The sequence below is a fragment of the Diceros bicornis genome, chromosome 2 (assembly GCF_020826845.1).
Source record: "Diceros bicornis minor isolate mBicDic1 chromosome 2, mDicBic1.mat.cur, whole genome shotgun sequence".
Classification (NCBI taxonomy): Eukaryota; Metazoa; Chordata; class Mammalia; order Perissodactyla; family Rhinocerotidae; genus Diceros; species Diceros bicornis.
Window position 1 is genome coordinate 37,406,100 of NC_080741.1, and position 20,602 is coordinate 37,426,701.

General features: G+C 38.3%; 1 long non-coding RNA gene across 6 annotated transcripts in view; it reads left to right on the plus strand.

Moving 5' to 3' along the window:
- Nucleotides 1-2,380: 2,380 nt before the first annotated feature.
- The window catches only part of LOC131413810 (uncharacterized), a 40,234-nt gene continuing 22,012 nt past the window's right edge, over nt 2,381-20,602 (plus strand). For 4 of the 6 annotated variants that reach the window (XR_009222032.1, XR_009222031.1, XR_009222029.1 and 1 more), the window contains exons 1-3: nt 4,474-6,496; nt 8,377-8,476; nt 11,874-11,938. This is a non-coding gene — a long non-coding RNA (uncharacterized LOC131413810). Of the gene's footprint in view, nt 3,064-4,473; nt 6,497-8,376; nt 8,477-11,855; nt 11,939-20,602 lie in introns of those variants that run through there. The other 2 variants (XR_009222030.1, XR_009222028.1) reach the window with 2 other exon arrangements.

Here is a 20,602-nt window from a genome sequence, read left to right on the forward strand (position 1 = left end):
TAGGGCATGAAAAACTGGAGGCAAGGATGGGGACCATTTTGGAGTCTGGTTACCACATTATCTTTAATTGTAATACTTTTTAAGTTGTATTTTCAAATGGGCACAGGAATCCATGGTTAAAAGGAGTAAGTTTTAATTATAAGTTTGAAACAGTGAGAACAGAAGCAATTCAGAAACACCCGAAATTACTGACAGCCAGAACTGTTCAAAACTACCTATAGTTATTTTGACAGGGATGTATTCCAATCACCATTTTAATAAACTGAAATCCATTTAAAATGTACAGGATATAATCAGATGTTCACTTTAATATAAATTTCCATTATTGTGGATGTGTGAATGAGCCTAAAGCTTAGTATCTGTGTTTTGAGAAAACTGAGCAATAATCGCCTGAAACCGTTATATTTGAAACGCGTTTGAAAATCAAGTTTGCAGAGCCAGCCCTGATGGTCTAGTGGTTAAGATTCAGTGCTCTCACCACTTCGGCAGCCTGGGTTCACTTCCCAGTTGTGGAACCACACTACCTCTCTGTCAGTTGCCATGCTGTGGTGGTGGCTCATATAGAAGAACTAGAATGAATTACAGCTAGGATATACAACCATGCACTGGGGCTTTGGCGAGAAGGAAAGAAAAAGAGGAAGATTGGCAATGGATGTTAGCTCAGGGTGAATCCTTCTCACAAAACAACCAACCAACCAACCAAAAAAAGCCAGTTCTCACCCAAAAGAAGAAACTATCTCTGAAAAGCAAGTCCAAAATAAAAATGGTTTTGAGATGTCATTGTTGCATAAAAAAAAAAAAATTCAAATTTGCAAACTTTTTTTTTCTCCCTAGAAAGATTAGCCCTGAGCTAACATCTGTGCCAATCTTCCTCTGCTTTTATATGTGGATCGCTGCCACAGCATGGCTTCATGAGTAGTGTAGGTCGGCACCTGGGATCCAAACCCATGAACCCGGGCCGACAAAGTGGAACATGCTCAACTTAACCTCTACACCACAGGGCTGGCCCCCAAAGTTGCAAAATTTAAGAAAAATTGTGATCACTTTTTTCAATTATAAACAGAGAAACTCTGACTAGAGTATTACAATAAAATAAACAGATCAAATAAAAAATACATAAAGCTTCAAGATCAGTTTTTTAATTACCTTGGAAACTGAAATTTATTAAAAATATATGAAAAATTGGTGACATTCTAAATGGGGGACATTTTCAAATCTGTTTAGGTCAAAAAGAGGCTGCCAATCTGAAAAATGTGTTCTTATCAAAAATGACACAGTTAACAAACACATTTGAGTGTGCTTTTTAAAAAAATCATATGTATTCCAATTCTTTTTCTCATAGTTAGATGAATGCATGGTTGTTACTGATTAGGCAATTGTTTATTATATTTTTTAATGGTGATGTCTGTGAAGATGTATGTAGGTAAAATAACTGGTGAAAATATTTTCAACCAAATAGTAAAATTTTAGCACACAACATTTTCTGGAAACAAATGTATGGGAATATGCTGAGATGAAGCCAAATCTATGACAGACAGAACTCCAGAAGTGGTAACCCACATCAAGGCTCCTGCTCCAAGAACACTTTTATGCAAATAATGTTTTTATATTTACTCAGAGGACTAGTAAAGAAGTAAATACTGCTTTAAAAAAAATCAGTGGTTTGATTAGTTGTTCTGTTGAACCAAATTTATAATGAACATGTTGATTTTGAGAGCTTGCTTTATTACGCGGATGTATATTGGCTTAGCCAGAAGTAGCTGCTGGTCGGAGTTTTCTGACTTACGACTGAATTGTTACTTTTCCTTATGAAAAAAAAAGAAAAAGCTATGACAAAGGGTAAAACTCAGATTAACTGAATGAATTCTTTATATGTCCACCTTATTAATCAAAGTGGTTCACAAAATTGATATAATTTGCATTTTAAAAGCTAAACTCTCAAATGACAATTACAAAGTAAAGCTAATATTTTCACTGCACAAGGCAAGATTGCTGGAGTGAAAATAAAGTTTGAGTTTGAAAAAAGTTCGTGGTGGAACTACTAGTTGTTTGAGACTGTTGATTTATTTACATCAGATGAGATTTAAAAGACTGGCACTAAACTAAAAATCATCAGTCAGTCTTTTTCACTGAAAAAAGTCCCTTGAGGATGGTATTATGTTAAGTGAAATAAGCCAGAAAGAGAAAGACACACGATGCATGATTTCACTCATATGTGTAAGATAAACCAACACATGGACAGGTAGACTTATTTGGTAGTTACCTAGGGCTAGAGGGGTTGCGGGTGGGCACAAGAGGTGGAGGGATGCACTTATGTGGTGACTGATAAACAATAATGTACAATAAAAATTTCACACACACAAAAAAAAGTTAAAAAAAAAAAGAAAAGAAAAAGATAAGCCACAGGGAGGGAAAAAAAAGTCCCTTGACGAGTAGTCTAAGATAATAAGGGAGCTGAAAATGATCAGAAGTGAGTTCAGTTTGTCAATAAATCACAAGCAATTTGATTCTGTGGCGCACTGTGGTAGCTATAGATTTGGCCTGCCTAGCACATTTTCCCATCCACCTAAGGGTTGAAACCTCATTTTGCTTGGGCGATGGTGGGTAGGGAGACCAGCTGTCCTGGTTTGCCCCAACCCAGTTTTAGTACTTAAAAGTTCTGTGTACAGGAAACCGCCTGGTCCTGGGAAAATAGGAAGAGGTGGTCTCTCTAGGGGTGGGGATGTGAAGTGGTGAGAGTCTGACACCCAAACTCTTCCTTTCTTCCCTGACCATAGGTGTGGCACTAGATCGAGTTCTGATCAATCACTGCATCCTACCCATGTGGTCACAGTGATTGAATGAGAGATGGATTTGAGGAAAGCTGGTCTGTCTGGCACTTTTCTGTTAGAGGTCATAGGGAAAATGAGCTCCTTTTAATATGCACAGTTTACCATGACCACCATCTTGATTGCCATGTGGAAAGACTCTGCCTTGGAAATGGAGAGCCAAAGCTTTGAGCATTTGACCCCTGGAAATAGCCACCACTGAAGCCAGCTGCAAGCCTGGACTTCAAACTAAGCTGTAAGGTCCTTTTTCTGCTTCAGCTGGTTTGGGTTGAGTTTCTATCGCTTGCAACCATAAGAATCCTGACCACTACAATCTGTCAGCGTGAAAACATATTTATTAAAATTTTAATCAACAGTAGTCTGAAAATGTTGTACTGTTCCACCTCTTTGTCAGCAGTTAGGGCATTTCTGCTTAATGATTATCCCACATAGCTCATACAGCAGTTAAAAAATTATATCCATACATTTAACTGTCTGGATTCTAGAAATATTGTGACACCAACAGCAAAAAGAAATTGCCTGATGTGAGCTGTCAGGTCTCTTCTATTCAGTCTAATTATCCAAAATTGATGTACTTGATGCAAGAGCTCACATCAACTAAGCAAGGAAACAGGTAGGAAAAATCTTTTGAAAACTTTCCTGATGGCAAGAAATGGAAAGTGTTTCTTAAATTAAAATAAGCGTGGCCATGTTATGTATTAGAATGTAAAGTTGACATAAAATTTCAAATTGAGAGCCTGGACTTCAAAGACATTTCTTACTTGTGCCTAGTTGCTTTAGTTTATATATCCTAGGTATTAGGATTTGCATAAAAAACTTAGCAAAGTCTCACAATGGAAATCGGGGCCCATTAAAATTTTTGAAAAAACTAGAGACATGACCAGAGATACTAACAGCAATAGATGAGATGGTCTGGAAAGAGAGGAGGTTAGAGATGAGACCCTTTAGGAGTTCAATGCAATTGTCTAGACAAGAAATGATGACAGTCTCAATTAAGATAAATGATTACCTACTCTGGTTTCCACCTGACCCATGCAAAGCACCAATCATAAAAGGGAAAGTAAGTATTGAATACTAAACAATCAACATATATAAATTTCTTTATTTAGCAAACTCTTAGACAGCATTTATTAAGAGCCAGGTGCTGTTCCAAGCACTTTACAATTATTAGCTCATTTAGTTCTCATAATAAATTTATGAGGTAGGTACTATTAATACCTCCATTGTACAGATGGGGACACAGAGGCAAAGGGAGAGTAAGTAACTTGTCCATGTTCATCCACCTAATAAATGGTGAAGCCAAAATTCGAAACCAGATAATCTGACCCCAAATCCCTTAGTTTTAACTGCAATGCTATGCCCCTTTTTTGGGGAGTAGGGAGAGGAGAACTGTATAATTTGAGTGTTATACTCAAGATATACATTTTAAGGCATCATTTTGAGAGTGAAAATGTAAACAGGTGAGGAGAAAGCTACTTTGTAGTCCTGAATCATTCAGAACTTCTAGATGGATTTGTGGAAGAGAACTTGATCCATGTAGGAAAAATTGCTAAGCACAGAAAAGCATTCTCCAAGGTTGTAATATTAGCTCCACCTTGGTTGATGCTTAAGTAAAAATAAATAAATAAAATAAAAATGTAAGAACCTGTGTTTATCAAGGCACACTTCAGTTAAATATATGTACAATATCTCTAGAAATCAATATTGTGGTTGGGAAATATAAATACATTTATCATGTTTTGCATTGGCATTCTGGGAGAGGTGAAGTGAAAGGCATTTTGTTGTTTTTCTACCTGCGGCAGCAGTGTAAATTTTGAGGTTTCCAAAGACCTGAAGTCAGCTCAGTTAATGAAAGACCACACAGCTAACAAATATCATGAATGATGGAAGGAAATTCACAATGGTAAACACTAGTGAAGCTGAAAATCTGTTAGGAAAAAGCCGTTATATTTTTTAAAAAAGAAAAAGCCACTAATACCAAAAAAATTATCACCTTTCTAAAGGATAAGAGAGAGGTAACTACAATTAATTTAATGAATTAGTTTAGTGAACATTACAGACATAACATGACAACCATATTATTAAATCTGTTCCTGGGAATTTTGTAAACATTTTACACACATGTCTTTTGTCATTTAATTCTCATGACAACCCTATAAGTTTTTATTATCACCATACTTCTATAGATAAGTAAATTGGAGCACAAAGAATAAAGGTCACGTAAGTAGTAAGCCAGGGAAAGGTGATTTGAAACTCTCAGTGCCCCTACCTACACAGACAGTTTTGTACATTCAGTTCCTGCGTTTCTCTCCCTGATGGTTTTCCCTGGCAATGAGAGCATGCTGTGGACTTAAGACCCCAGGAGCAACCTTCAACCAAGAGGTTCAGGAATTGGTAGAAAAATACTCCAACTTCTTTGCCTCTCTGTGAGACAACTCTAAGTATTTCTACACAGTCCCCAGAGGGGTGAGCCCCAGTTGCTCCTAGTAGTAACTCACTCATTAATGTCCCATTTCTTTGCTTTCCTTCTTTCCAGGTCTTGCTTCCCCACTCTCTCACCATCCTTCCAGGGATCACTTCCTGAATCAACTACTTGCATCCAAATCTTTGCCTTTGGATAAACTCAGCCTAAGACAAAACCCAAGCAAGTCTGCCCCCAGCTTGAGCCTCTGAGTATCTGTGTGCTATAAGAGCTTGTTGTCACCACAGTCCCTGTGGGAGGGTACACACTCATTTTACTGCTTTGGACAAAACTTGAAATTTGCCATGTGACTCTATCTTTATCTTATACCCCAAATCCCCAAAAACTTGTGTCTGGGAAAGAGAGGCCCAGCCTGGTAACCATGACCTTCACAAGGGCTGGATTATTTCTTCCGAATCCCCAGTCTCTGTTAACAGATTCTCTGATGCCTGCTTCTAGGCTACTCTGACATGTATCTCTATCCCCTCAACCAGGTTGCTGCTCTGCCTCAGCCTCAGCTGTTTGTTCCTGCTTAGCCCTGCCAGGGTCCACTATGGCTCTGTGAAGGACAATCTGGGTGGCTCTCAGCTTCCATAGACCCAGCTCCAGAACAGATCTGCTTCTCCGACTTCTACTCCTTCCCCACACTGTCCACACCTCACCTTCTCATGTACAGTTGGTGTCACTGCATTGATTCATGCTAAGAAAACTGCAGTTTTGCCCATTATTGCTTTTGTACCATCAGTGCAAATGTCAACACAGTGAAAGAAGTAAATAATATCTTAGTATTATTATGAAAATAATTGTGACTCACTTTGAGAACTACTGCACTAGAACATTTTATAGTGGGTTTAGTTATAGCCTCCCAAAAGAAAAGTCCTAACCCTTAGAACCTGTGAATACGACATTATTTGCAAAATGGGTCTTTGCAGATGTAATTAAGGATCTCAAGATGAGATCATCCTGGATTGAGGATCCAATGAGAAGTGTCTTTATAAGAGAACAGAAGGCAAGAAGACAGAGGAGAAAAGGCCATGTGAAAACGGAAGCAGAGATTGGAGTGATGTGTCTACAAGCCAAGGAACGCCAAGGATTACTTGCAATTACCGAAGCTAGGAGAGAGGCATGGAATGGCTTCTCCTTCAGAACCTCCAGAAGGAACCAACCCTGCTGCCACCTTGATTTCAGACTTGAGGCCTCCAGAACTGTGAGAGAATAGATTTCTGTTTTAAGTCAAGTTTGTGGTAATTTATTACAGCAGCCCTCAGAAACGAATACACCATCCAACATCTTGCTTCCTCCTTTGACCAGTTCCCTTGGTCTCTGACTTTTGATTCCTTTTAACTCCATCTTCCCATGCAGCAATAAATTCAGCAAAATTTTTTTTTCTCAAAGATAATATTTAAGATAACCTCCAGATAGTCACAGATGCCTCTGTTTTTAATCATATTACATGTAAGCCCTTGTGGAAAGATGTTTTTATTTTGAGCCAGTTGACATAAGCACTGAAATATTAAATAAAAATGTAGATACACAGACGTAAATTTAGGTAGCATCTTAGCAGGACAAACTTACAGACACCCTCTCGGTGCATCAGCATATTTTATTATAATTTCCACTCTACTGTGAGTGGCTCTAGGGCAGAGGGTGCTAATTTGTTCTTTTATCTTTAGAGCTGAGCATAAACTTGGCCTAAAATGAGTTTTCAATAAATTAGCTGAAGAAAGAGATCAGTGGTCATGAACTGATGCCTGCAGACCCATGCAGCACAGACATGTATATTTTGACCTGCACAGCATTATTGTTTTTCTTTTTTTAATTCAAGTTAGTTTTCAATCTTTAAAATTCAGTGGAGCCCACATACAGATTTAGATTAGTAGTTTCTCTTGGAAACCAGGAAGGTCTTGCAACACTAAGCCCACTTTCCTGAAAGGCAACACTTAGCTTGAGGTGAGCTGCACCCTCTGGAAAGGGTCTGGGGCTCCTCAGTGCCCTGCAGTATTTGCCTGCCTACCCTCTCATTAATGTTTCCAGCCTGAGCCCAAAGCATGAGCTGCCACCTCTGTTTGACACCCCAGTTTAAGGGGAAGATGTGAGGGTGATACCGGGCAATGGGCTCTCGCTGCTAGCTGCAATCTGAGCCAATTAATCACAATGAGTTAGGGATCGAGAAAGGAAGTTTAATTAGATTAGATTAGCCAGCAGATTGAAAGACGGGTGACTAATGTCTCAAAAACCCATCTTCCAAGTTACATAGGGAAAATGGGCAGTAAGGAGGGGGTCCAGGGATATTGGTCTCCAGGCGTGATGGACTCCAGGCATCACATTGTTCCATTTTTCTGTCCGCTGTGATGGATATCTTGCGGATATATTTTCCGCCTGTGGTCAGCCTGTTCCTGGAGAGAAACTCAATAGAACAAAGTTTTAATTTATCAAGCTATCGGGGAATATATGTAAGTGGAGGCCATAAATTAGGAAAGCATGTGAATTTTGTTAGAGTATGTACAGAGCAGCAAGTAGTCACACAGAAGACGGGCTGGGGCCGTTTAGCATAACAAGGTGGTCTCACTTATGCTCACTTACATGGGCAGTCACGAGGCTGGCCAGCTTTAATATCCTGCATTACCTTACCGCAGCAGTTGACACTCAACGGTTGGGCTAAGTGCACAAAGGCTGACTTTTCTTTTTTTTTAGTTGGTTTTTCTGTGTATCTGAAGTAATTGGTAATGAAATTATTCTGTCTTTGTTTTCCTAACGCCTTACTCAGATCTTTGATAGGCAGTGAGAATTTCACTCCAAGAGTAGAACTACATCTTTGCCTCTTGAACTATTACAGCAACCTCCTTTAGAAATGATTCCCTGGTATTATGGAATGAATGTTTGTGTCCCCCTCAAATTGTAATGTTTGTGACCCCCAACGTGATGGTATTAGGAGGTGGGGCCTTTGGGAGGTAATTAGGTTTAAATGAGATCACGAAGGTGGTGTCTTTATGATGGGATTAGTGCCTCTCTCTCTCTCTCTCTCTCTCTCTCTCTCTCACTCTCACTCTCTCTCTGTTCCTCCTCCCTACCCCCACCCGTGTGAAGACACCATGAGAAGGCAGCCATCTGCAAGCCAGGAAGAGGACCCACACCAGAACCTGACCATGCGGGCACCCTGATCTCAGACTTCCCAGCCTCCACAACTGTGAGAAATCAATGTCTATTGTTTAAGCCACACAGTCTATGGTTTTTGTTCTAGAAGCCTGAGCTGACTAACCTGGCTTCCCTTTGACCTGTTCTGCACTTTGCAGCCAGTGATCTTTCTGTTTCGAGATTGATGTTACTCCTTTACTCAAAAATCTTCAGTAACCTCTTTAATTCCAAAAGACAGATTATAACTGCTGGCCTAGCTCCTACCATCTCTCTAGCCTTCATTCACCTTATATCGCTAATCACAGGGAACTAATTGCTGTTTCTTGAAAACTCCAAATGCTTTCTTACTTCACTGGAATACATATAGTGACTTCCTGATCTCAGGAATTGCTCTGCACCATTCTAAACATTTTCACGTCAAGAGTAGCCTATTTTTCCTTAATATCAAAGCTTGTCAAGCTTTTACAAAGAAGGATGAAGTAGAAGAAGTTTTAACATATCATAGAAAAGGAAACTTTAGCCAACCAGTTTTACAACGTGCGTGGGGTACCTTGAAGTTGAGCCAACATGAGTGCGTGAACAGCTTTTCAGACAAGTATGACACAGAGGGGATTTAAAAGAACCCGTTTTTGAGACTCCCTGTTTCATTACCAAGGTTTTCAGAGAAGCCTCAGATACAGTCAGTAACTCTGCTCCTGACATTGCAAACTGCTACTGCGACAATAACATATAGTAGGAGAAGACTGCACTAGGAACTTTAATATCAGGGTTCTGGTTCTGCCTTTGTCTCTTCCTTATTTTATGTCTTTACACAACACATATAACTTCTCCCATATTATAATTGCATGTTATTTTATAAAAGTACCTCATAAACATATTTTGAAGTGCTTTTAGCTTCCCTAGTGTAGTCCAGTTATCAGAAGGATCTAGATAAGACTGCTTGAATGTTCGTATTCCATGCCTTGGGGAAAAGGAAACCCAGTGCCCTGGCTAAAACCTCTATGAATTCCCTGTGGAGTTATGGTCTCATGGCCCTGCTGACTCTGGCTGCCTCCACTGAATTCTTGTTCTCCATTGTGCAATTTGAGGCTGCTCCTTCCTCTCTACCCTGTCTTCAGTCCATTCCTTAGTTTTCATACCAGAAACAGCTCTATTTATCCAAGATTTTGAGTACATAGCAGTCTACAATGAATGTTTAGAGAGGTGGAGCCACATATGCATCTTAAAATCAAACATTGTTCTCAGCAGTCTTTTGGCTACCTCTGTTGTTTCTGTACTCACTCCTCTCTCCTCTATGCTTGCTCTCTCAGAAGAAAAAAAAACCATAAAAAACAAATTCTTTCCATTTCCTTCTGTAGAGCAGTTTAACCTTCTCAAGCTCCTATTTCCCACAGCAGCTCTGAGATTTCACCCAGGACTTTTATGGTTTCCTTTTTTAGTTATAAATCTTTGGACTATCTAGTATTTGTTTTCGTCTAAGAATAATTTTTAAAATTTTTTATTACTTTGTATAAACCAACACAAGTAGGATATAAAGTAGCAAACAAACCAAAAAACAAAAAAATCAACAAACCAAAAAACAAGGATTAACAAGAGCATCTTGCTCAGAATAAATCAAAGAAGCCCTCAAAGACTGTGTTTGTTGCCGGGCTCTGTGCATACATTGGTACCCTGCTCAGGTCCCCTCAGAATCTCCTTAGGCTACACAAGCAACTTTCTTCAACGGTTGCCCTTTGGCTATCGGAGCCACCTCTAGTTGGAAGGTTGGAGATGCCTGAGAGTTCACATTCCCCGAAGTGGCTGGTAGCCAGCCACTGACTAGTGAGGGTGTACAAAGCCCAGCTCCCTTCTCTCATGACTGGATGAACTCAGAGGTGTAATTTATGCTCCAGAGGTCCCTACAGGATCAGACTGAGTCCAGGAATTCATCTAAAACTGTACCTTTGCTTATCTGCCTCCTCTTCCCTGTCTTGCTTCCCCCACTCCCTTACTAGTCTGCCTTGGGAGTACTTCCTTAGTAAGTCACTTCCACTTGAATCTGTGGCTCAGTCTGCTTCTGGGAGAACCCAATCTAAAATACTAGGTATTCCATTTTGTGTGGTAAACAACCCGAGAATTCACTCTTTAGTACATATACACTGAACACCTCTTATATGTATTGGGTACTATTAAGAAAAAATCATAGGCGCCTGCCCGGTGGCGTAGTGGTTAAGTGCGCACATTCCAGTTTGGCAGCCTCGGGTTCGCAGGTTCGGATCCCGGGGGCGCACCGACACACTGCTTGTCAAGCCATGCTGTGGTCGCGTCCCATATAAAATAGAGAAAGGTGGGCACGGGTGTTAGCCCAAGGCCAATCTTCCTCGTCAAAAAGAGGAGCTTTGGCATCGGATGTTGGCTCAGGGCTGATCTTCCTCACAAAAAAAAAAAAAGAAAAGAAACGATCATGATCATGTGTATAATACAGTCTGTACTCTCAGGAAAAGTACAAACCAGTTGGTGAGATAAGACATGGAGAGCCATAAATATAATTTGAGGCCATGTGTCCTTTATTCATGCAGAAAATATTGAACATCCTCTACTTAACACATGATAGAATCTCAAAGAAATAGGGAAGGAGGGCTCACAGCTTCATGGTCTTATGTGCTGGGTTTCAGAGGACACATAAGATTTTTAAACAAAAAGTTGGGAGTGGAGGCTGTATTAAGTGGAGAAAATAGTATGGGTAGTTGAGCATTTGAGGTTGAGAAGATGAAGGAAGTCACAGTGTTAAGAGAGCTCTTAAAATGGTCCTCTGTCTTCTGAAAGACTGAATCCCTGCCGTGTAATTTCATCCCTTTACTCTGCCACTCATATCCCATGAGCATATGATAAGAAGAAAGTCAGTGGGTTGTTCTGTTCTTGTGTAAGGGGGACAAATCTTAGGGAAAATGTTCAGACATGCAAAAAACATTACATTCTTTGTGTTTTTTTTTTTTTTCCTCCATTCCACTGTGGTAGTGGAAATTGAATCTTGGTCAAACTGTGTTTCCCCCTACCACCCCCTTTCCCTCAAGTTGCATCTAAGTTCCAGGAGCCTTTTGGGGAGTTTTGTAGGACCCCTGATCCTTACCATTACCTGGGCATCTGTTACCTGGGTATCAGGCATGGGCAGTTCACTGCTGAGTTGTCCATCATTCCCATCCTCAAGATGCCTTTAGATCCCGCTGTTCTTTCTGCTGCTCCCACGCTGTGCTGGAGCATGGTGTTAGCAAGATGCAAAGTTTCATCTCTATTGAAACTTCCATCATTTCCGTTTCCCTTCCCTCTCTCCTTTCCCTTTTCTCTCTCCTTTCCCTTCCACTTGTAGAATCATATTTAGTAATAAGACAAGAATTGGCTCTTACATTTTTCTGTTTTTTTTTTTCTCTCCCAAACATTGTCTATATTTCGAGTCATTTCCATTCCTTAAGGATTTTGAAACTTCCAAGTGAAGAGGAGACATCCTATTCTCTTTCGGCTGTCATTGCTTGAAATGGTGAGTAGAAGTGGGGTGAACTCATAGAAAGAAACAGGGCAGGGAATAGAATGAGGCAAATGAGGTGCCCATAGCACAAAATTGAAGGTGGTACTAACTCTCAGGGTCATATAAAAGCTGACCCCCTGAGAATGAGTGCCTCCTAAATTTTGTGCCCTACACATCTCTCTTGCCTCATGCTAGTCCCAGACTTGGAAGGAAATACCAATCATTACCAAAAAAAAAAAAAAAAAAAAAAAAAATGCAGTTAATATAAATTTTAGCGTATCTAATACGAACAAAAGAATAAAGGAAATATCAACAGTGGTTATCTCTTTATAGTGGATTATAGATGCTATCAATGTTCTTTATTCTATTCTGTATTTTTCTCATTTCCTCCAATAAGCATGTAATAATTTTATAATAAAAAATCAAACTCTATAACATAAAAATTATTGTGGTAAAATATTGACAGTCAGGGAAGCTAGGTGAAGTGTGTATGGGAATTGTCTGTACTATTCTTGCAATTGTTCTGTAAGATTGAAATTATTTTGGGCTGGCCCCGTGGCTTAGCGGTTAAGTGCGCGTGCTCTGCTGCTGGCAGCCCGGGTTCAGACCCGGGGCCCGCACCGACGCACCGCTTCTCCGGCCATGCTGAGGCGGCGTCCAACATACAGCAACTAGAAGGATGTACAACTATGACATGCAACTATCTACGGGCGCTTTGGGGGAAAAAAGAAAAAAAAGGTAGAGGATTGGCAATAGATGTTAGCTCAGAGCCGGTCTTCCTCAGCAAAAAGAGGACGATTAGCATGGATGTTAGCTCAGGGCTGATCTTCCTCACAAAAAAAAAAAAAAAAGAAATTATTTCAAGTTAAAAAATTTTAGTCATGAATATTATTAAAAATTTTTTAAATGTATTAAAAAATTAAAAACCTCAAGACCCAAAATAGGTTGGAGGCTAGCCTAGAATATTTATGAACCCCATAGTTCAACATACTTTCTCAAACGCTTGATATGTATAGACTACTTAATGGCTTTTTCCTCATTAAGATTTTAGTGGATCACCAAATTTAGTAAACTTTCTTAAAAGACTCATTACAGTTTTTATAATGAATAGTTGCAAAGGTTGGTACCCATGAGGCAGATGACACACATGGGAATCTCTGTACCGCTTGGGCTGTAGATCAGGTTTTCTATCCAGTGGGATCTTTATTTTTATTTTTTGGTTTATTTTCTCATGTTATCTTTGCTAAAGTAAATGACTCTATGCGCTGCTCCAGATCACTGGAACTAGGAGCATGTTTTGGTGTTACTATCAGCTACTTCTAGATATTATGATCAAATGTGAACCCTGAATTTACTGAGCAATTTTTCACTGACATCATTTCCAGCACTCTGCAAAGTCAATAAACATAACCCCCAAAACTAAAAAGGAAACTATTTCAACTTGAGAGACAGAAAAAAATGGATTCCTAATCTGCTTTTTACCTAGGATTTCTTCCCGTTCAGTTCTAACGTTTAGATGTGGTTTATAAATATGCCCCGCACTATGCCATTTATTTATGACTCATGCTAGTCCCAGACTTTGTGATTTGTAGAGAACATCATCCATCGCTGAGAAAGGATTGAATGCTCAGTGATTGATCTTCTCAGTTTGAGCTTCCTAAGAAATTGTATCCTCAATATGAAACACTGTAATATGTTGGCTGCGTGAAAGCTAGTGAAGATAATAAATGTATCATTGAGGTATGCCACTTGAGCAAGACACTTGAAAGCTAGCATTAACAATGACATACAGAAATGTGTTTAGGTGATCCTTCAATAGAAAGATTGATGTAAGTTCCTCTCCCCTCAACAGGAAAGATGCTTCAGTGGGGAAACTCAGTTATATTTGCCACTTTTTTTCCCTTTTAAATAGACTTAATTTGGGCAGCCCCGTGGCTTAGCAGTTAGGTGCGCGTGCTCCACTACTGGCGGCCCAGGTTTGGATCCCAGGTGCGCACCGACGCACCGCTTGTCCGGCCATGCTGAGGTGGCGTACCACGTACAGCAACTAGAAGGATGTGCAACTATGACATACATCTATCTACTGGGGCTTTGGGGAGAAAAAGGGACAAAAAAGGAGGAGGATTGGCAATAGATGTTAGCTCAGGGCTGGTCTTCCTCAGCAAAAAGAGGAGGATTGGCATGGATGTTAGCTCACGGCTGATCTTCCTCAAAAAAAAAAAAAAAGACAATTTTTTAGAGCAGTTTTAGATTCACAACAAAATTGAGCAGAAGGTACAGAGATTTGCATATACCGCCTGCCTCCACATGCACAGCTTCCCCCACTCTCAACATCCCCCACCAGAGTGGTACATTTGTTATAATCGACGAACCTGTATTGACACCTCATTATTATCCAAAATCTGTAGTTCACATTAGGATTTACTCTTAGTGTTGAACATTCTATGGGTTTGGACAAATAACGACATTATCCACCATCATAGTATCATACAGAATAGTCTCACTGCCTTGAAAATCCTCTGTGCTCTGTCTACTCATTCCTTCCTCCCCCCAACCCCTGGCAACCACTTATCTTTTTACTACCTCCATTGTTTCGCCTTTTCCAGAATATCATATAGTTGAAATAATATATTATGTAGCCTTTTCAAATTGGCTTCTTTCACTTAGTAATATACATTTCAGTTTCCTCCGTGTCTTTTCATGGCTTGACAGCTCATTTCTCTTTAGCACTTAATATTATCCATTGTCTGGGTGTACCACAGTTTATTACCCATTCACCTACTGAAGAATATCTTGGTTGCTTCCAAGTTTTGGCAATTATGAATAAAGCTGCTATAAACATTATGTGAAGGTTTTTGTATGGACATAAGTTTTCAACTCACTTGGGTAAATACCAAGGAGTACAATTGCTGGATCATATGGTAAGAATATGTTTAGTTTTGTAAGAAACCTCCAGACTGTCTTCCAAAGTGGATCTTTGCATTCCCACCATTTTGCATTCCCATCAGCAATGAATGAGAGTTCCTGTTGCTCCACACCCTTGCCAGCATTTGGTGTTGTCAGTGTTTTGGGTTTTGGTCATTCTAATAAGTGTGTAGTGGTATCTCATTGTTGTTTTAATTTGCATTCCCTAATGACATATGATATGGAGCATCTTTTTGTATGTTTATTTATTTGCCATCTGTGAGGTGTCTGGTAAGCTATCTATTCAAATTTTTGCTCATTTTTTAAATCAAGTTGTTTGTTCTCTTATGGTTAAGTTTTAAGAGTTCCTCGTATATTTTGGATAACAGTCCTTTATCAGATATGTCTTTTGCAAATATTTTCTCCCAGTCTGTCGCTTGTCTTCTTATTCTCTTGACAGCTTCTTTCACAGAGCAGAAGTTTTTAGTTTTAGTGAATTTCAGTTTATCAATTATTTCTTTCACGGATTGTGCCTTTGGTGTTGTTTCTAAAAGTCATCACCATGCCCAAAGTCTTCTAGATTTCCTCCTATGTTATCTTCTAGGAGTTTTATAGTTTTGCATTTTAGATTTAGTTCTATGATCTGTTTTGATTTAATTTTTGTGAAAGGTTTAAGTTCTGTGTCTGGATTCATTTTTTTTTGCATGTGGACACCCAGTTCTTCCAGCACCATTTGTTGAAAAAGATTATCTTTTCTCCATTGTATTGTCTTCTTTTGCCCCTTTGTCAAAGATCAGTCAACTGTATTTATATGGGCTTATTTCTGGGCTCTCTATTATGTTCCATTAATCTATTCATCTATTTTATCATAATGTCAGTCCTCTGACTTTGTTCTTTTTCTTTAACACTGTGTTGGCTATTTATATCTCCATGTAAACTTTAGAATCTGTTTGACTATATCCACAAAATAACTTGATGGGATTTTGATTGTGATTATGTTGAATCTATAAATAAAGTTGAGAAGAATTGACATTTTGACAATATCTATGAACATGGAAAATCTCTATGTTTATTTAGTTCTTCTTTGGTTTCTTTTATCAGAGTTTTGTAGTTTTCCTCATATAGACCTTTTAAAAGTACGTATAGGAAAACATATGCATTCTGGTTGCAATTTGATCATGTTTAAATTTTTTTCCAGTACTTTATTTTTATTACTTTACTTACACTACATGGTAAAATACAACCAAGTTATTGACCAATTTCAGAAAGTTTCCAATAAACACCAATTAAGTGGTTAAAAAAAAAAACCTACAAGTGGTGACAACTTTTGACCAAGTCAGACACATAAAAAAGAACTCTTTGGATATAGTTCATCCCCAACAAGAATATGGCACAACAGCCAGCACAAATTATACTAACATTGACACTTAAAGCTGGTCAGAATTTTAAATCTCTTTCATGAAACTAGCAAATCAGGTGAAATAATTCTTTTAAGCCTTATAATTGTCAAGGCCAAGAAATACAAAACTACAAAGAAAGGATGTAGAACTATTCCAGATTAAAGGAGACTAAAGAGAAATGACAACTAAATGTAATGCATGATCCTGGATTGGACCCTGGACTGGGGCAAAAACAGCTATAAAAGTCAATATTGGGACAGAGCATGAATTTTAATATGGACAATGGATTATATAATAATATTGTATCAATTTAATTTCCTGATATTGGTAATTGTGCTGTGCTTATATAAGATGATGTCCTTGTACTTTGGAAATACACACTGAAGTGTTTAGGAATAGAAGGGCATGATGTTTCCAACTTACTTTCAAATGATACAGAAAAAATTTATACATACATTTTTATATAGAGAGAGGTAATGATAAAGCAAATGCAGGGAAATGTAAACAAACTGGATAAATAGCATATAAAAAACCTTTTTACCATGCAACTGTTCTGTGAGTTAGAAATCATAACAATTAGAAGTTACCAAACCAAAAAAACAGAAGTTTTAAAACTAAGCTCCAAATGTTTAAAAACCATGTATTTGACGTATTTTTCTGATTTCACTCTAATAATCCAGACCATTTTTTAGCCCACTCAATAGCTACAGATAGACTATTTGGCTTAAAGGTGTAAACGTAAGGGAAAAATAGTTTAAAATACCACATAATGTTCTATCAATACAAAGCTGCTAGATGGAACACATAAAATTGAAGAGAAAGGCTTCATCTTAGATTCTTACAATCTTTTGCTCCACTGCTTGTGAAATTAACTCTGATGGAAAGATTATAGTGTATGTAAGTAGATTTTTTTTCTTCAGTGAAGGAGACCTGGGAGAAGATGATGTGTCTCTTTCTTTTCATGAGACATGGGAAGTATTTAGAGGTAAAGGGGCATGACATCAGCAATTTACTCTCGAATGGTTCAGAAAATAATAATAGGAGAGAGAGAGAAAGGCTAATAAAGCAAAGGTGGCATAATATTAACAAATGGTGAACTGAGATGAAGAGTATACGCGAGTTCTTTGTATCATTTTTGTTGTTGTTGTTGTGACTTTTCTTTAAGTTTGCAATTATTTCAAGTAAAAATTTACAGAAAAAGTACAAAAAAATATGAGTTAGATGGTCCTCCTCACAGTCCTCACTCGCTAGTACCAGAACAAATTCCAGATCTTTCTAAAGTAGCTGTCTACACTGGCCATTGTCTAGATCCATCACAATTTGGTATTGTATTGTATTTTTTTTTTTTTTTTGCAGCCTGTATCTCAAACCCAACGTCAGCTACCGGTGAGCATGACTCAGTCTAGAACTTCCTCTACTGAGAAAATCTGTCAGAATCGGTCAAGTTGTCTAGGGATCTTTCGGCAGTTCATACAGTTAGGCAGGTGTGTAGCACCAATATGCTCATTTGCAATATATGCTGTTTAGTTGAACCTCAACAAACAAGATAAAACAAAACAAAACCTACTTGGCTTCAAAAACAGAAGATTAGTCTGAGGTTTTCGGTTTACCAGCAGATCCTGCATGGCTGAGAGCTCTGCACTTTCAGTGGCTGTCTGCAGCCTCACTGGCATGAAGCATTTTGGCCTCCCTGAACTCTCAGTCTCTGTGATTATGGTTTTTATTTTCATGATTTCCTTCAGTTTAAAATCAAGGTCAAGTCGCATATTGTTCCCCAGCAAAACAGGATTGATATTCAGTCCAAGCTTTTTTATTTGCATGTCAGTGCCCTCTCTTGCTGTCTATGTAGCTGGTCTGCCATCAGTACTGGTATGAAAGCACATTTTCCAGACTCTCAATATTATTGTAAATAATAGGTAACATTAATTTGAAGGGAAATATATTCTATTGGATTTGGGATATTTATTAAGATAGCTAATAAGTATATAACTTGTATTTAATAGAGGATTTGGAAAGGAAGATATATAGTCATATATATTTGGGAATGTTTGGTGAAAAATATTTTGGGAATAATTTAGTGAAAAAAATAATGCATTGAATCAGTAGAATTAGATGAATATGTTTTGATCAGCAGGATACTTTGGGATGGGGAAGAGGTAGTTCAGTTTCTGCACTTGTATGCTCAAAAAGTAAAGTGAGACAAGAGCTGAGATCTGACCAAATGGAATGGAGGTCTCGATTGAGAACAGATTGCGTAACCTTACGAGTGCACGCTAGGGACCTCTGTCCATGCTAATTATATTATAATGAGCAAAAACACATGAAAATAAAATAAACTGGATACAAGAGCTAATGGGGCACTTAGGAGGTTTATTGGGCATAACATTTAGAAGCAGTTTCAGGAAAAGATAAATAATTAAATCATCTGGGGGAAGGGCATAGATTTTAGATAAAAGTGACACACTGCACCTGTGAGTGCCTGGGTATCTTGGCCACTGCACACACCTATCATTTCTCCCACTGGCATAGCTACTACCTGTAAAAATCAGCCAAGAATCTAGGATCCACATGGCCTCACCTGTCTTGCTTACCAGTGCTAGTGCATGGAGAAAACCTGGAAATGGAGATAGCAGAGTTCTCTTCACACAGCTTTTGAGCATTGGTTTTAATATGAACCTGAGAGGAGCTGGCTACTGTGGCTGTCTCACTTTCTCTGGAGGAGATTGGAGTTGAAGGTGAGATGGGTCAAACTTAAAAAGCAAAATGTTCTCTGGAACATGGGTTTGCAACAATAAACAGAACAAGAAGTCATTGAGCACTTTTCCCTCATATATGCCAAGAGCTGACTCCTGCTTGGAATAAATAGTTTTGTCCAACTAAAGAGCTAAATATCTGTGAGAATACATACATTATGATAATTTATTTTCTATGTCCAACAGTGTCATTTAATAAATAAATTTTGCCAACAGTTCATCCTGTTAGCTCTCCAAGGCTAAGGTTTGTCATTAACTTTGTTGGGTGGATTTCCAAGCTTTTTGATGATAATGTAATTTACTCCTATTTTTATTACTCAGAATGCAACTTTGAATGGTGTTTTTCTAGTTTTGGTCTCTTCTCCCACGTTTGTATCAAGATCCATTAGCTATATTGGAAGTAATTATTTTTAATAAAGAAAAAACTCAATAGATTTTTACCAGCAAGGTCACTGCTTCTTCTTTGAAAATAAATCAATATTTTGATGATCTCATACCAGTAATTGACGAGGTTTCAAAATAGACTATATACTGTGGTCCAGCCACAAATGGATTGCTGAGCTCCTGTCAAAATGTTCAGATAGTCATAGTTATACTTTGTGGTCATATTTTTTTATCCACTGTGTACACATCTCCATTTTATATTTGTTCTGGAGACCTGGGACAGCTGATCAGGAGACCCTTGTTTAAATCTACTTTCATAAGTCTTAAGTCCCCTTGTCAACCTTAAAAAATTTTTCTCCTCTCTAGGGAGGGGTGGGGAAAAAGGTGACACTTTATTTGAGGACAGATGTTTACTGTTCTTAAGAAAGTCACATTAAGATCTCTGAACATCTTCTTTAGAAAAATAGATTCCATTTTATTGAAAAAAATGAAACATTTAGTACTTGTAATATTACTCGAAGAAATCTTTGTTTCAAAAATTGTGCCAAAAGTCTGACAATTCCTCAAAAGTTTAAACATAGAGTTACTATATAACCCAGCAATTTCGCTCCTAGATATATACCCAAGAGAATTAAAAATACACAAAAACTTGTATACAAATTTCATAGCAGCATTATTCATAATAACCAAAGGTGGAAATAACCCAAATGTCCATCAACTGATGAATGGATAAACAAAATATGATATAGCCATACAATGGAATATTATTCATCCATAAAATGAAATGAAGTACTGATACATACTACAACATGAATGAACTGTGCAAACATGGTGGGTAAAAGAAGCCAGTCACAAAAGACCATATATTATATGATTCCATTTATATGAAATGTCCAGAATAGGCAAATCCATAGAAATAGAAGTTAGATTAGTGGTTGTCAGGGTTGGGAATTCCCTAGAAGGTGAATGGGAGTGAATGCTAAAGGGGTGGGGTTTCTTTTGTGGTGATGAAAGTGTTCCGAAATTAGATAGTGGTGATGATTGCACACCTCTGGGAATACACCCAAAATCATTGTATTGTAGACTTTGTGTGTGTGTGTGTGTGTGTGTGTGTGTGTGTATGTGTCTGTGTGTGTGAGAAAGATTAGCCCTGAGCTAACATCCATTGCCAATCCTCCTCTTTTTTTGCTGAGGAAGATTGGCCCTTGGCTAACATCCATGCCCATCTTCTCTAC